At 37.9% G+C, this 18,143-nt stretch overlaps 1 pseudogene; it reads left to right on the top strand.

The window, feature by feature from the left end:
• LOC149191311 (GDT1-like protein 5 pseudogene) overlaps positions 1-17,632 on the top strand; it is a 69,957-nt pseudogene extending 52,325 nt beyond the window's left edge.
• Positions 17,633-18,143: the final 511 nt, after the last annotated feature.

The following is an 18,143-nucleotide window of genomic DNA, read 5'->3' as shown; positions in this document are numbered from 1 at the left end:
GACCCCTACTAGCCATGACAGACATTTCATCAAAAATATCACGAATATGTAATCTACAGGTGTAAATAAGATATCTGAGCATATGGATCTCATACTTATCTGAGATTCGCTATGAGGCATTGTTTCCTTGTCACTTTAGCTTCAGCTTCATCATTAGGCCATAGATACATTGTTCATTCATTTACAAGTAAAAACATGATGAGATCCATACATAGTTACTTTCATAAAACATATACATAACCATAATAATAACAACAGAAATACCAAGGATACAATAACCATAGAATCCACATATAAAACAGTATAATACTCATAGAATTAAGAGTTGAAATAACCTAATATTGATGATGTAAAATCCAAACCCGGGATGGGACTTCCATGTTCCACTCGATTTTAGAATGGCTGAGCCAAATCTCTCTTCATCCATTCACCTCCATGCCATATTCCAAGCATGAATGTGGGATCTCATAGAACACATCAATAAAAAACCATCGAGGACTTCCATAGGCCCTCCACCTCAACCCATCAAACAATGATTCCACCTAATGGTTGGACATCATAAAAACATCATCATATTGGTCTTTATATGAAACTTCAAGGGCTTCCAAAGAATTTGTCCAACCAAGGCTTCAAGGACTAGTAACTCAACCCATAGATTTTACCAAGATTCCATATCGTTTATCCAACCAGGCCTTCCAAGACTAGTAACTCAACCCACTAAGGGCTTCTAGAGCGTTTTTCCATCCAAGGCTTCCAGGACTAGTAACTCAACCCAAGTTGTTACAGAGCTTCCTGAGCGTTTGTCCAACCAGGGATTCCAGGACTAATAACTCAACCCAAGCTAAGGAAACATGAGAACCAACCAAAACAAAACAATGAAATAAACCCACAAACTCCATGGTTATCCAGGAAATGGAAAAGCTAGGAAATCCATTGTTAATCTTGAGCATCATCCATGCCAATGATATATCATAACCAACAAACCACATGCATATGCCATGCCTGCCAAAACTAGTGAGGAAAACATTCATGAATTTATGTACCTGCAAGAAAAACTTGTTGTAGCTGCTAATCCTGATGTCCTCTTGCACTTTCCTACTCTTCCTTTGCCTTTTTTTCAAAACTCCAAATATGTCATGCTATCCAAGAGCTCCAAGAAAACTCTAAGTGTCTAAGGGTATGAGAGAGAACGAGATTAGAGAGAGAGCTCCAAAAATGAATTGAAATAAGCTTACATTGACCAATCCTACCCACTGATCCTCAAAATCCTTTTTATCAATGAGACATATATTTCTTCATTTTCCATTATTTTCTTTCATTTTCCTTCTCGCATGCAACCTATGACCTTTCACCTTTCTTTTCTCCAAATTTCCATTATTTTCATAAATAAAATGTCAATTAATTCCTCATGCCTTTCCAAAGCCTTTGCCATTGCCTTAGCCATAATAAACCAAATCAACACCCACTAGGATGTATTGCCCAACATTCGGCTTGCAATACATGTCCCATCACCGTGGCCTTATATATTTTTACATGAATTTTTAACTAGGGTTGTTATAGAACCTCCCCTTGGGGGAATACCATCCTCGGTGTTCAATGACACCTATAACCAATAATACTTTTAAAAACAAAACATACTACCCATGGAGCTTTATAACACAGCTCATTGCAGTATTTACAATGAGCATCTCATAAAACATGACAAACATACAGTTTACTGGAGCTTTATAACACAACTCATTATGTTATTTACAATAATACACACATATACACATACACATTTGCTTCACCCAAAAAATAATCATACTGTCTATGGAGCTTTATAAATCCAGCTTGATACAATATTTACAATAATACACACATATACACATATGCACATTTGCTCAACGAGCAAATAAAAAGATATGATGCCTACATCTGCAACAAGCGAATCCAGAGTCTCACACCTCCACCCTCAAAGTAATACCAAGATTCACCTCCTTCCCAAGAAGTCTAGAATCCACTATCAAATTCAAAGTTTCATCCAATGTCTAGCACTATAATCCCATGCCACTTGTCATATTAGTGAATAGTTATTAGCTCATTGTTTCAAGGCACACTCCCAATGTGCATTTGATTCCATCTGCTAATGCTAATGACCAAAACGAATCCATTCCTTGGCCTTCACTTCTCTGCTACACAGTCCCTCAGACAATCCGTCCATTCCCTTCCATGTAGTCACACACCTTACAAGTTCCACTAGCACCCCCATCCCAGGAGATCCATCCCTTGGCAAGGCTTCCTCACATCAGAAGATAAAAAAACAAGGCATATCCCTGCATAAAACCATCATACCGGTCATAGCATGCTCATGGCAATCAGTGGACACTATTGGGTACCCGTGTCCCACAATGGCCCTGCTCCTGAAGTGCTTTACCAACATACTTCTGCATTTTCCAATTCATTTTGTTTTTGTTGCTAATTCTTGCAATCAATTTCAACCACCTAAAGGGGATGTTCATGCATTACTATACCAAGCACATAATTACCATTAGATCCAAAATAAATTGAAATAAATTCACATCATACCTCATTGGTGGCTCGTCAACAAGGTACACTTGCAATTCTGTTCGCTTCCTTTCACAACAAGTCAAACTAGAATCTTTGATCAAATCATCATGTATAAACATATCACATCAGGTTAGCTCAAAACACAACCATCATAGATCAAAATCATAAATCACATGTAACCATCATAAACCAGAATCATAGATCACATGTAATCATCATAAACCAGAATCATAAATCACATGCATAATAAATATGAAATAAAATAATGATACTTATCCAATAATAAATCCTTAGCTTCTACCTTTGTCCTTATTTCATACGCACTCCAGATCATTTTCCACATCCAACAAACACTTAGTGCATTCTCGTCAACCATGTGCACATACAAATAGTGTGCATCACACACATACAACCACACATTGCATACAACACCATGCAATACATGCACCCACACCTAACATGCAACACATACACCTACACCTAGCATACAACGCAACACAATACATATACCTACATCCAGTGTACACCACCACACAATACATTCACTTACATTCGATGTACAACACAACACATATACATACACAACGTTCAACACAATGAATATACATGTCACGATGCCATGACTACACAATGCACATACATAGTACCACATGTACACAACACAATATGTATGACATGCACCTAATACCATAGGTACACTAGTACCATGTGTACAACATGTACACAGTACCACTTGTACACAACACCACCTGCACAATATGTGCACAACATCACATGTACAGGGCACGACCTACACAAGATGTACACAACACCACATATACACCATACCACTTGTACAATGTGTATATAATGCCAAATGTACACCACACCACATGTACACAACACCATATGCACGGCATGTACACAACACCATCTGCATATGGCACCATATGTATAACATGTACACGACACCACATGCTCACAACATCACTTGTACAATCAAGCACACAACACCATATGTACATAGCACCACTTGTACAACATGGACACAACACCATATGTACATAGCACTCAATATACAATACTGCATATCCAACATGCGCACAACACCATATGCACACAACACTACATATCCATCATGTGCACAATACGATATGTACACAACACCACATATCCATCATGTACATGGCACCATCTATACCCAACACTACATATGCAATATTCACACAACACTATCTGTACCACCTTATACATAACATTGCATAAACAACATGTACACACACTATATATACACCACACTAAATGCGCACAACATCACAGATGCAACATGCACAACATATACAACATATGCACAACAATAGTACAACACACCCAAAACCACATTGTCTCTCCCAAGCAACCGTATTTCCAGTGCCTTATCCATGCTTGTCTCAGCATGGCGTAGACCACACTACTTTCATTTCATTGATCTATCCCTCGATATAGCCTATCCATAACATAAATGTAGGCATAATACAAGCATACCATATCAATTCATATCCACATGATATTGACCTCATAGATTTTTCAGGGCTACTCTTCCCAATTGATTCCTCATAAGACTAGGAACCTCTTCATGTCATTCACTTGCATAAGCAATCATTCTTCCACAAGAATGATCCCTGATGAGCCTGTCAGATAGTGTCATAGATATATGGATACATACATACATACACATAAACATTAGCATAAACAATCGTGATCTTGTTAGACAACTATATGCATACATACATACATGCATATGTGTATACATATATAAACATCAACATAGTTATGATCACAACATAATTACTAGATGAAATAAGGTGTAGGTTAAGAGAACTTCCTTATTTGTGCATAACATGCACAACATTAAGAACCACAATTCCCAACTTAGCCAAGGTATCTGACACCTCAGGTCCATTTACTTTACCTTTTCTGGTTACCTTCCTCATGTCTATAATGCCACCGTCCATTTACCACAATAGACCCAACCAATCCAACCGACTGTGACAACCTTACCTTCCACTGCACTTATTCAAGCACTGAGCTTCATCTGCATCTTACATCACTTGTTTGGTACCACACAACTCTCCCCGAGATCCACTAACTTTCCTCTTTTCCCAAGCAATTCCCAAGACTCTCAAAACATAAAAGGAAAGAACCAAAAGAAACCAAGAAGAAAACCACGAAAACCCAATAACAATATGACATCACAACAAAGTGGTATGGACATACACTAGACATAAACAAAGCTACAAATCAAGCACAAACAATGCACAAAGAATCAAATCACAAGACTCTCAACAAACACCATGACTCAATCCCCATGGTTCCCAGTGCTTCCAAAGGAAAGCTCAACCTGAGCCTTCTTCAAAATTTCATGGCAATCTCTTGCATGTGATCCCCTGCATCATACTTCCATACACACATAACTATCAAGGCATAAATAAAAATAACAATACATTGGTTACCTTACCTTGTTGTGCGAAGAATGTTGCCTACAAATGAACACATCCACGCCATCTCTCAAGGGACTCCAATTCCCTTGACAGATCCACCTGTAAATACAGACTAGCTAATATACCTGTCAAATACATGCTCATGAATCTAGCACATATCCACATAATGTGAGATAAGATTAAGGTTAAGAAGAATTCTTGTATGCAAAGCACTCATTCGTTTAAAATTAGGGTTTCCAAAAATTCCTTTATTTTACTTGTTTACCTTGTCACGCTAATACCAAGCATGTTACCCTGCAACTACTAACACATGTCAACCACATGTTCCAAACATCAAGACAATCATATCTATCAATTTGAAATCAACCTTTATCAAGACTAACAATCATGTCATAATCCATAATCAACTCATAGTCATTAGGCATAATGCTACAACTGTCACCTACTTACACCCAAGTACATATCAGTTGTCTCAACACATATATGTTAGTACAATCATCTTAAAACAAGATAATTTCACCACATACTCATATTATGCAATTCATCAAACATCCAACCAACTTGCAAACATACCATGTTAAATTAATCAACTAAACGACATAATTAAACAATCAAGAACCAAATATATGACATAATCAAACTCGTACCTTAATGTATCTCAGGGGAGGCTATCTTGTTTACACAATCAATCTAGTTAGCATGATATAAATTTACAATACATCAGCTCAAGCACAAATAATATCATGGTATCCATAATAGTGACTAACTAACATGTTCACGTCATAAGCTCATATGCATTTATTGTTCATGCATAACAATCACATAGGCAAAGTCAGTCTAGATTAGTACAACACCATATCACAAATATGTCGGCTCATACCTAAATATCATAAGCAGAACCATCTACATAGGCCAATCCAAGTTAACACAATACATATAACATCAAGATCTTAAATGTAATAACCCTAATCATCAAGTTACTAACATATAACAACAAAAATTAATATATCATGCTCATCAACAACATATAACCTAATCATCACGCTAACTATCATATAACAACAACAAGTTAACCTATAACATACTCATTAACAACATATAACATAATCATCAAGTTATATAACCTAAAACAACACTATAAATGCATTCAATCACATGTTACTATCATTCATGACTATTTGACACATGTGCATATGACTACACTAATCAACTAGCATCTATCATGTATGTAATCATAACATCAATAGACTGAAAGGCATACACATAACCTACATACATGCATGCCCAACATAAAAACTTGTATGACAACGTGCTCTTGCCTCGAGGTCCAATGCTACAAATTCACTTTAAGGATCTGCATATCCTGCTCTATCTCAGCCAACACATTAGCATCATAACATACCAATATAATCATGATGACCTAATTGGATACAATGACTTCACATTGCATGTCTGACCTACCATACATGCATAACCATAACCATGACAATGCATGCATAACAACATACAGACACTAACATGCATAAGAAATGAATATACAATCATACACTCATGACGACACAACCCACAACAACACCATCAACCTTCACATGGCTACATCACTTCAACCATGACTAACACCATGCATATGAACAAGCACATATACTACAAGGATGATTAACACATGTGCAAATGACATGACTGCGTGACCAACACACCGCCCATCCAGTCTGAGGGGCAAAGCATGCTCTGATACCACTCTGTAATGCCCTCCTCCCACAACTACCCAAGCAATCGGTCAACCGGGGTAAACATGAGACAAGAGGCCACTATGATATGATTCGACCTCCTAAGTCACATTAAGGAAGTGGAACCAATGGAAACACACCATACAGACATCCAACATCGGCATTAGGACCCTTAGGAACCAACCCAACCTTTCTGTCAACCAGCCCCTGGGTCCCATTGACATTTTGGACTACTGGACCTCTGCACACTCTCATGCTATGGGCATGTCAGCATCTAGGGACCTCTGGACACTCTCAGAGGCCTTCAAGGTAGCGTCTAGGGGCTCGTTTTGTCAGTGCTATGCCAACGCTCCTGAGATTTGAGCCACTTTTTCAAGCCCAGAGCTCAGGTCACTGCCTAGAATTAAATGACACCTTCAAAACAATAAGATAACATGGAAATAACAATACTAATGCATTTACTTGAATCCAAACCCAGGATGGGACTTCCACATTCCACTCGAACATAGAATGGCTGAGCCAAATCTATCTTCATTCATTCACCCCCATGCCATATTCCAAGCATTAATCTGGGATCTCATAGAACACATCAATAAAAAATCATCCAGGGATTCCAAAGGCCCTCCACCTCAACCCATCAAACAATGATTCCACCTCACGGTCGAACATCACAAAAACATCACCAGATTGGTCTCTATCCAAGCCTTCTAGGGCTTCTAGAGTGTTTGTCTAACCAAGCCTTCCAGGACTAGTAACTCAACCCACCAAGGGATTCCAGCGTGTTTGTCCAACCAAGGTAACTCAACCCATGTTGTTACAGTGTTTCTAAAGTGTTTGTCCAACTAGGGCTTCCAAGACTAATAACTCAACCCAAGCTAAAAAACATGAGAACCAACCAAAAATGAAAAAATGAAATCAATGCACAATCTCCATGGCTATCCAGGAAATGGAAAGGCTAGGCAATCCACTGTCATTCCTGGCCATCCTCCATGCCAATGACAGATCATAACCAATAAACCACGTGAATATGTCATGCATGCCAAAACTAGTGAGGAAAACACACATGCAACTCAGTACTTGCAAGCAAAACCCGTTGTAGTTGTTGATCCCAATGTCCTCTTGCACTTTCATGCTCTTCCTTTTCCTTCTTGCTCTGAAACTCCAAATATGCCACACTCTCCAAGAGTGCTCCAAGAAAACTCTAAGTGTCCAAGAGTATGAGGGAGAGATTAGAGAGAGAGCTCCAAAACTGAACTGACATAAGCTTACACTGACCAAGCCTACCCACAGATCCTCGGAAGCCTTTTTATCAATGAGACCTATATTTCTTCATTTTCCATTATTTTCCTTCATTTTCTTCCTCACATGCAACGTGTGACCTTTCACGTTCCTTTTCTTCTAATTTTCATTATTTTCATAAATAAAATGCCAATTAATGCTTCATGCCTTTCCAAAGCCTTATCTATTACCTTTGCCAATTTCCTTAGTCATAATAAATCGAATGAACACCCACTAGGATCTCTTGCCCAACATTCAACTTGGAATACGTGTCCCATCACCGTGGTATTATATATTTTTACATGAATTTTTAACCAAGGTTGTTACATAAGGGAACGATTATATCCCCAATATGTTAAAGTCACATGGATGACAATGCTAATGGAGCGACTATGGATTTTTCACTAAAAATCCTCCACATTCCTCACATTGTTGAGCTAATTTTTGTGTTGTGGCGACATCCTTGATAAAAAAAAATATGGTTTATGGTCGGAAAATTTCGTGGGGTCCCCATAAGCTTATTAAATTTAAAAATATCAATAAGGATAGTGGAGTTAGTGGTTGATTGAGTCAATGAGTTGAATCTGAATCTAATCAAGCATATTAACAAACTTGTGATGCCCAATAGTTTTGAGTAATTATTGAGTTGAACACTTGAGCCCATCTACATATTGGAGGAAGCTCATGTTGAGATGATTGATGGTCTAGTGATGTTGTGAGTGTGTGAGTGTGGAGAAGAGCATGCAAGTTGCATGTGTTATCTAGTGAAAAAATTCAGAAGCAGATTGTTGGTGAGCACCAGTATTGCAGCGATAATGTGCAACTCCTGTGCTTCCTACTTTACTTTTATCAACCCGGTAGTTCGTAACAAACTTGGAAGCAATGGTGTTATATGCACAAGTACTAGTTCTTACTGCAGGCTGTCACTTGGTCAGTTGGCACAAGATCACTAGGAGCTCAAGCCAACTTCTATGGATTCCAGAAAAAGCTCTATATGTGATGAAAGAAAGGAAAGCTTACTCTACAGAGGCTACTCTACTTGCAGAAAGGAAAAGAATACTGGAATGTAAAGTAAACCTAGCAAACCCTACTTAACCAACTAATCCTACTTTTGTAGAAAGAGAGATGAAAAAACATGAAATTAATTCCATTACCTACTCAGGAAGTAAACAACATCTACTCAAGCTATTTCTAGAAGTAAATGAGAAAAAAACATCTTTTTGAATTTTTATGTATTTTTATATGAAATTGTCATGCATGTAATTTATTTGATTGTGAATGTGACAGCGATTAGGTGGCAATGGAGGGCAGTTTTGGGACTTGATAAGATGTAAGATGGTGTGGATGGGTCCTAGGAGTCTCAAGTGGCCTTCTGGAGGCTTTTCCCGCAATCAGACTTCAAAAAGAAGCCTACAGGAAAATCTACAAGAGGCTGCAGGGGTCTACAAGAGGTCTACAGGAGGATGCCAAGAGCAGTTTTGAAGGTTTTGAAGGTGTGAGAGTGGGTGGAAAGGGTAGCTGAAGGTTGGGATGATGTGTTAAGGTGCCTAGGGATCACCAAGGATTGCTAGGAGAGGAAAAAATGGTTGGGAGAGAGGAAGAAATCCTATGGAAAAACGCAGAAAACTAAGGTAGATTTGAGGTGAAATTTGGGCAACCTATAGGGCATAGATCAGGGAGAGAATGTGATGGCTGGTAGGCTAACTTGCTATGAGAAGAGATTTTTTGCAAAAGGACCTGAAAATCAAACAAGGAGATCAAGCAAGCAGGAAACTAAGTACATCAAAAAATAGAATTTTACATCAAGCTAATCTAGATTATGAGCTATGGAAAGAAATGCTAAAAAATGCTATAATGAAATAAATCATAGAAGGAAACTTATTGCAAGATAGAAATGAGCATGGTGAGAGAGATCTAAAGCAAAGCATTAACCTTCTAACAAACTGCAACACTATAAATCCTATGGAGAAGGCAAATCTGTGTTTTTTGTGGCAGCAAGAGGGTCTTGGCCTCAGTTCATGGTCCCAAAGGGAGGAAAGGAGGCCAAGGCTCTGTTGATGGCCTTTTTGTATCTTCTTTCTATCACTGTTCAACCTGCTATAGAAAACTCAAATGGAAACAACCTTCTAAATTACCAAAAGCAACCTATTCTTAACCAAGAAAGAAATTTATCTAACAGCAACTAATCCATAAACTAAAATAAAGCATATAAATACAAACAAGAGGAGCTTGGCTGCTTGGATTGGGCCCTAAACCAAGAGCTTCAACCCTCTGAGGTAACTCAGTGCTAGCTCAAAAAGGATCTCATCTTTATTATCAAAATAATAATAGGATTACATGAAACTGTCAACAAAAGTAAGCTCGAAGTTGAGCAAAGCAATGCTGCAACAAAAAGTTGAAAATTTGACTAACTTCCTAATGAGGCCCTAGGCCTTTCTACTTATACAACTAAAGCTCCCAACAACTTCCTTAAAATTAGGGAGGCTTGGCTCCCAACACTTGAGATAAACATAAGTTATCCTCCACTTGCTCGGCTGCCTCCTAGTGCATTGATTTCGCTGTTTGTGCTCCGAGGTGCATGAATGAGAATTCGAAGTGGGGAGTCATAAATGAGGGGGATACCCTCCTATAAATCCTCTCCTTTGTCCACTTTGAATTATTGCTGCCAATTGTCCATTAAATCTTTGACTTTGTCTTCAAAATTCAACGAAAATCTGCATTAAACACATATTAGACTCCATGGCAACATAACCAACCCAACTCACTCCATAAGCATAAATTTAATCAAAAAACATGAAATAAGCTAAGAGAATGGTTGATTAAACTATGTTAGGAGGAAAAATGAGCCCATATAATTAACCATTTATGGGGCTCATCATCACCGCCCACTTAAGGTGTTGTTCATCCTCTAAGCAACTTAGTCCATCTCCTCATTTTTCATGGCCCTGATGGCCTCCCTGACATCCCATGCTTCTGATGTGAGCTCCTCTTCTCTGTCATGGAATCCTGACTTTTTTTCCACCTCTTCCCACTACTGTTGCTCTTCTTCCTCTTTTCTACCTTCTAGCATGCCTAGCAATAGTGGGGGACTCAATTTGAGGCCAACCCAATTGACCTTCAAATTCTCCATAGCGTTCTTGTATAGTGGCACTCTCCTTAATGCTTATTTCATCCTTGTTGGGGAGTGATACTCCCTGATCTGCAAACTATGTGGTAGGGTGTTCCATCTCCTCATACAAGCATGAATACAGTCATCCCCAAGTAATCTTTCCATATCCTCAAAATGTGCAATGGCTTGAGCCTGATCATTGATATACTTAGGGGCAATTTGGGGATTATTTGCAAGAAGTTGGTGTGTGCTGATGAGAGCCATGGGATCTGATGGCTCAGCTCTGATCATTAAGGGCTCATTTTGCTCCTTTATCATCAAATTTCTTATTTATGCTGCCCTTAACTCCTCATGATTCATCCATGATGCCATGGCCATTAGTTGTAGGTCCCCTAGCCTAGCATTGGGGTCCCACACATTCATGTTTGTGAGGGCCATGTTATGCAAATAGAATTCTGCTATTTTTTCCTTGTCTTCTGATGAAATTTGGTCACATAGGTCCATAAATTGTCTGTAATATTGGAAAGGCATTGTGCCTCTCTATGCCAAAGTCTTTATCTGAAACTGCAGCCATTGGTCCTTGAGGTATAATCCATATGATTTTGTTGGTGTTCTGCATTTTAGTGCGTCCATGGACCAGCTAGCCATGCATGCCAATTGTGTCTCTTTTTCTTGCAACTGTCTTTTTAGAAATTCATTTTCTGTTTGAATGTGAGTTCTTTTGATTGCTTCTCTATGTCTGTCAGCACTTAGTTCTCTGCCCATTTCTCCGAGTTGATTCTCCATATGGCCAATATCCTCAACTCCCTTGGATTTGGCGATTTGCATCCACCTATGGCTTCTTATTCTTTCTTCCTCCAACTCAAAGAAAAGTGGGATTGCAAATTTTTGTGGAATGATTCTCCCCCCCTCAAGAAGATTGTAGTAAGAGCCCAAACTAGGCTGGGGGTCAGGTTTTTGAGCCTTTGTTGCTTCCTTCTTCCCCTGTGACTGTCCTTTTAGTCTTTTTTCAAGTTTTTTGGTCTCCTGTAGAACAGTCTGTGCCTCCTATAAGACTGTTTTTGAGTCTTGTAGTTCTACTTTTTCCTTCCATGTGGGAGATCTAGGAGTCCCCCTTTCATAAGTGATAGGTGCCTTGGAAGGGGATTCCTTCCCTTGGGCAGAGGGTGAATCTTCAATAACAATGGGCACTTTAGAAGAAGGTTGGGGTTTCCCTTGTTTGATCCTTGTGCTCTTCCTAGCCCTGAAATACATTGAGGTCTGCCTCTTCCTCTTTTGTTTTGGTTTAATTGGGGTGCTGAGGGCAGTTAGAGCAGTGGCTGCCTCTCTTTCTAGGGTCTCAGGAGACACCTCGGTCTTTTCTACCCCTTTTCTCCTCCTTTTGTCTTTTTCTCTGCCTCTGTTGGTTTTGTTTATTCCTGTTCTGTTTTGGTTTCTTCCTTCTCCCCTTCTTGTTCCTCAGTTTCTTCCCCTTCTCCCCCTTGCTGCTCCTCCTCTCCACTATCAGAAGGACTGATATTATATGTGAAGGCCTTTATGTCATCTTCTACTGTCATGTTTCGGAAAATATCCCATGCTATGGGGATTGTGAAGGTATGGAGGGCTTCTTCCACTAACATTTTAATTAACCCATGGTGAGCTAGCTGATCTGGACCTCATGCCTTCAACTTAATGTTGGAGTCTATGAGGGACTGCAGGAGAAAATAGGGGATGCTGAGTTTCTGGGGTGTTGGAGTGTCCATGCCATATCTCAGCTCATGGAGAAGTCTAAAATGGTAGCCATAGACTATGCTATACCTCCCTTCATAGGAAATATATTTGATGATTTGGTAACTGACCTCATCCCAAGGGTAGGGTATGCTTGTCCTTCTAATGCCATTTTTGTCTTCTACAAGATGTTCATTGTTTTGGAAGAAGTTTTTCTTGGCAAACTGTCCAATTGGCTTTTCATCTTTGCTCCAAGGTAATCCAAGAGGAAGGGTGGTAACCCTATTGAGGGGTAATTTCCATGGAGAGACCTCTAAAAGTAACAGTGGCATGGGTCCTTGAGTGAGGGACTAAAGAAAGGGAAAATTCATGACTTCTTCATCAAACCCTCAGAATTTCTCAAAAAATGGCATCCAATTTGCTCTGGTGAATATGGCTATTACCTGAGGATGTTCATGGAGACTGGTTGAATTTGTGGGCTCCTTCCTCATGAATCCCCTTGTCATTTTTCTTATACCCCTTTTGAACACCAAATGATAGAGACAAGAATTTTGTAGAAAACAGGAAAACAAAGAAAAACTGTGTTTTTTTTTAAGAAAAAGGCATAAATTTTTCTATGTAATTCCTCTTTTTCCATGGACTCAATTCCTCCTTAAAATCATATCATTCCTTGCACATATTGATAATCAAGGTGGGTATGCACAGAACCTGTTGGGTCTTGAAATTGTCATTCATTTCCATTACACTTTCACTATTATGTCCATTATATCACTTCCATTTCACTACCATGTCACTACATTCATCTCACTTTCATTATCATTGGGTCACATTTATGTTTTTCCAAACTTTATTAATTCTTAGCATTTTTAAGTGAATTTCTGGTTAAAAATTAGAAAATAATGTGCATATGCTTATACCTAACAAGTGGGTTGAGATTGTTGACATGTGTAGGTCAAAAGGAGACTTATAGAAGACCTTTATGTGGCACCCTAAGGCCAAATTCGAATTTGAGTGGAAATGATCATGGGATCATGAGGATATGTGTCACATTTCCTATTTGTATTGAAACTCTAAGATGACATGTGTCTTATCATTTCCTATTTTGATTAGAACTCTAGAAGTATAGGGAGAGATTCATGGACTCTCATTAATGAGATGACTTCTCATATTTTTGTATAAATCGGAGATCTTTCTCCTTCATTTTGTAGCTTTTTGGCCTTTGAGCTTTTTAGTCTTGGTTCTTTTTGGTAGCTTTGAAAAGCTTTGGAGAGCTTTGTTGTACTTTGTATTTTAAGGAATTTGAATAAAGCTTTGATGTTCTCAACATTGAAGGAGATGTGAAGTAGATGTCATGGAGCATATTAGAATGTAAGGTAGAGTAGATCTTGTTTTGTAATTTTGCTTTGATTTCATTCAAGTATGGCATTTTGTTTTTTTCAAGTTTAATAGTTTAGATTTTCCATTCATGCAAGTTTAATTCATGCAAGTGTGTTCAACCGGTTGATTGTAGATTTATCTAACTGTGTAATCTATGCTTAGCAAAATAACCAAGGAAGTATTTCCCAATTGGTGATTGGAGCATTAGAGCACACAGTAGATTAGTTTTTCTTTACATGTTTTTGCATTTGCTTATTAGATTAGTCATTCATTACATAAATGGATATTTCCAGAGCCTTTCATTGATGGTTTATCCTCAAACTAATTGGCGAAATGTTGAGTTTATGAATGAGATTTCTTGTTGTTCAATGCCTTTTCCTTCTTAGTGTAGTCACTCATGATATAAACAAATATTTTTAGAGCCTTTTTTTGATGGTTTATCCTCAAACTAATTGGCGAAATGTTGAGTTTATGAATGAGATTTCTTGTTGTTCAATGCCTTTTCCTTCTTAGTGTAGTCACTTATGATATAAACAAATATTTCTAGAGCCTTTCATTGATAGTTTATCCTCAAACTAATTGGCGAAATGTTGAGTTTATGAATGAGATTTCTTGTTGTTCAATGCCTTCTCCTTCTTAGTGTAGTCACTCATGATATAAACAAATATTTCTAGAGCCTTTCATTGATGGTTTATCCTCAAACTAATTGGCGAAATGTTGTATTTATGAATGAAATTTCTTCTTGTTCATTAGTTTAGAGTTAGATAGCTTAATGCTATTTTCTTATCAATTTAGTAACTCATGTTGTAAGTGAATATTTCCGAAAGCCCTTGGTTCACTAAGTGGTGAAGTATTTCATTTATGAATAATTCTTTCTCTGCATTTTTATGTTTACTTTTTCTTAGAATAATGAAGTATTGGATCCCTCCAAATGCTATCACAAGGAGGTAGTTCTCCCAAAATTGTGTAACAAGTGATAAAACACTTCATTTAGTTGTTATCATTTTTGCTTTCATTTCATAGACATTTTGTCGGCTTAGACTAGTCTAACTGTTCAAAGCTTTGATTTGTTTCTTTTTTTGAGAAATTAGATTCTAACATTGAAAGTCATTAGATTTAGTTGACCATTAACATTTAGAGATTTTCACCTAGAAACATAACTTTTTCTTTCTTAGATTAATTTCCTTAAGCATGAGAAACAAAATCCCAAAAAAAACATAAACTATAAAACAACGAAATAAGAAAAAGGTTAACTAAGCACATATAGTGCACCACACTTCATCAGTTTACGATACCCATATTGATAATTTATGTAGAGCAATTTAGGACACTAAATTGACTAGACATTTTGGTGACGTTGCAGGGGAAGTGTAAATTAGAAGACCTTATTTCTTACATCTAAAAAATAATAATAATTTCTCGAGTATGCTCTCTTCCTGCACTTTGTGTGATTTGGAGGATTAGAAAAAAAGAATTTTTATGTTAAAAAAAGAGAGAGAAAAAAAAATCATCATTTCATTTGATTCAATAAAAAAGAACAATAAAAATCCAACTGCTTTGAGAGGTTCAGTTGTCCAAGATTGACTAATTATGGTTTGAAGCTACCCTCAAAAGCATTGTGTCCCGTTTAACAAGATTTTGCAAATTAGCTGCAGAATGTAGCCCTATTCTGCAGCTAACTATGAATTCCGCAGCTATTTCCAAGGTTTAGCAGGTTACAAGCATCCAATGAAGAAACCGACCACATGGGCATCTCTGGAATTGTCCCGACATGGATCCTATCCTAGTCACCCAGCCCAGATCGAAAAAAACAAAACCAGCTTAAGACCTCAATCAAAGTCCTGTTTTCAATACATTTACCTCTCAACCCTTGTCTCAGATGTTCCATGACCGTGTGGATCTACTATGCCCCTTCTGCCCTCTGCAACTCAATGGCATGACTCATGTGGTATTTATTGATGATATCTTCACCCTGTAATACACTCCATAATAGTTTCACATCCACTTTGTATGGATCCCTCATGCTGCCAATAATTCAACCCAATGCATCGCTGCAAATGACCACATGACCTTGCAACATGATTACCATGGCTTCAGCATGTCAACTGCTCCCGATCCAATGACTTCAATTCAATATTACAAACCCCATGCATATTCTTTCGGTCGTGGCTTTGTTCAGCGATTCCCCACTCTTCTCTATGCAATGGCTTCGTGACTCTTCAAATAGTGCGCTCTTCATTAGTGATTTAATGGTGCCTTTCCTGTGGTTGGGATTGGAAATTTCTTGTCTCCCACATGGATCTCCAATGAGGATCAACATTCTGCATACTACCACTGGCAAACAAAGGTGTATTGTCCGACCTCTGATTCGAAATTTTACAGCCAAATGTAGCAATTTAGGGAAACACAGAACAGTAAAAAAAAAAGAAGGTCAAAACTTTAACTACACGATCCGACCAAACGAAGACAAATTAGGAAAAATTAAAACATGGGTTTCTTCGTGGATGGGGTCAGTTAGATAACCCAGAAATCGTTTTAAGAAATTTCGCAGTGGTTTGGGAGAATTTCTTGGTTCTTTGAAGCCCATTTTTGCATGTTGCAAAAGAGAAAAACGGAAATTGAATTAATGAACAGACTATGATTTAATTCGGCAAAGGAGTTCTGATTTGGAATCAATTATGTGCTATCATTTAACCTTACTCCACCTCGTCTCGCGACTTAATTCCTTCCGTTTTTAACTCATACTTCATTATGCCACTCCACCACGTCTCCCGCCATGCCTCACTACTTAATGCCTTCCGTTTTTAACTCATACTTCGTTATGCCAAGGTGGATGTCGTGGTCTATTTGGTTGAATCTCTTGCAGCTCTATATATTATAATTGTGATCTCTGTATTTTTCGGCTAGGCTGCACCAAATATTTTATCTCAAAAATGGACTCATCTTGTTACAATAGTCTTGTTCTTCGCATTTGGTTTGTGGTCATTATGGGAAGGAATCACAGAGGATGGAGAATCAGAAGAGTTGGCTGAGGTGGAAGCTAAGTTGTCTGCTGATTGGAAAGAAAATGGAATTTCAACTAAGGCAACTTTAAAATCTAAGGTGGATGAGATAAAAAAAAAAAAAAGAGACCTTTCCTTATGAAGTATTTTTCACCAATTCTCCTAGAGGCATTGTCGCTGACATTTTTTGGAGAGTGGGGTGATAAGAGCCAGCTTGTTACAATAGGACTGGCGGCAGATGAAAATCCAGTTGGTGTAGTTCTCAGGGGCATTATAGGGCACACTCTCTGTACCACTGTTGTTGTGTTTGGAGGGAAGTCTTTGGCAGCTCAAATATCTGAAAGAATGGTTGCAATTTCTGGCGGAATTCTTTTTGTTATATTTGGCATTCAGACTTTGCTAATGAAAGTGGAGGATGCCTGAAAATTCCTCTGGCATTTAATGATGATTATGAACTGTTTTATTATCTTTTCTTGTGCCCATGTCTGATGTCCACGATTATTTGTTGCTTTCATTGTTACATTTTTCATCTCACTGGGTAATTTCCAGCTGAATTGCTGCAGTAATTCAATACATATTTCTGTAAAAAAAAAAAAAAAACACTTGCAAAGAACTCTTTTTAAAATGTCTATGATTTTCCAGGCTTGTTTAAAAAAAAAAAAAAAATGAATCAATGAAATAAGTAAGTTATTTGCTCACTTTTTTGAAGGTATTGATTAATTTTGGACTGATGAGGAAAAATGAATAGCTAACGTTTTGTTCAAAATTTTTAGCTACAGAAACTATGTACATTTTGTAGATAAAGTCATTTCGTAGCTAAAACCATTTCGCAGCTAAACATCAATTTGCAACTGAAAAACCTCACTGTTCAAATCAACCTAACTTTCTCATACGAAATTAGGTTTTGATGATTCAAAGTGTCGTTGGAAAGATA

The sequence above is a fragment of the Pinus tabuliformis genome, chromosome 2_2 (assembly GCF_031772625.1).
Source record: "Pinus tabuliformis cultivar Carrire ecotype Pingquan chromosome 2_2, CPIR1, whole genome shotgun sequence".
Lineage (NCBI taxonomy): Eukaryota > Viridiplantae > Streptophyta > Pinopsida > Pinales > Pinaceae > Pinus > Pinus tabuliformis.
This window is presented reverse-complemented; position numbering and strand designations above follow the sequence as displayed.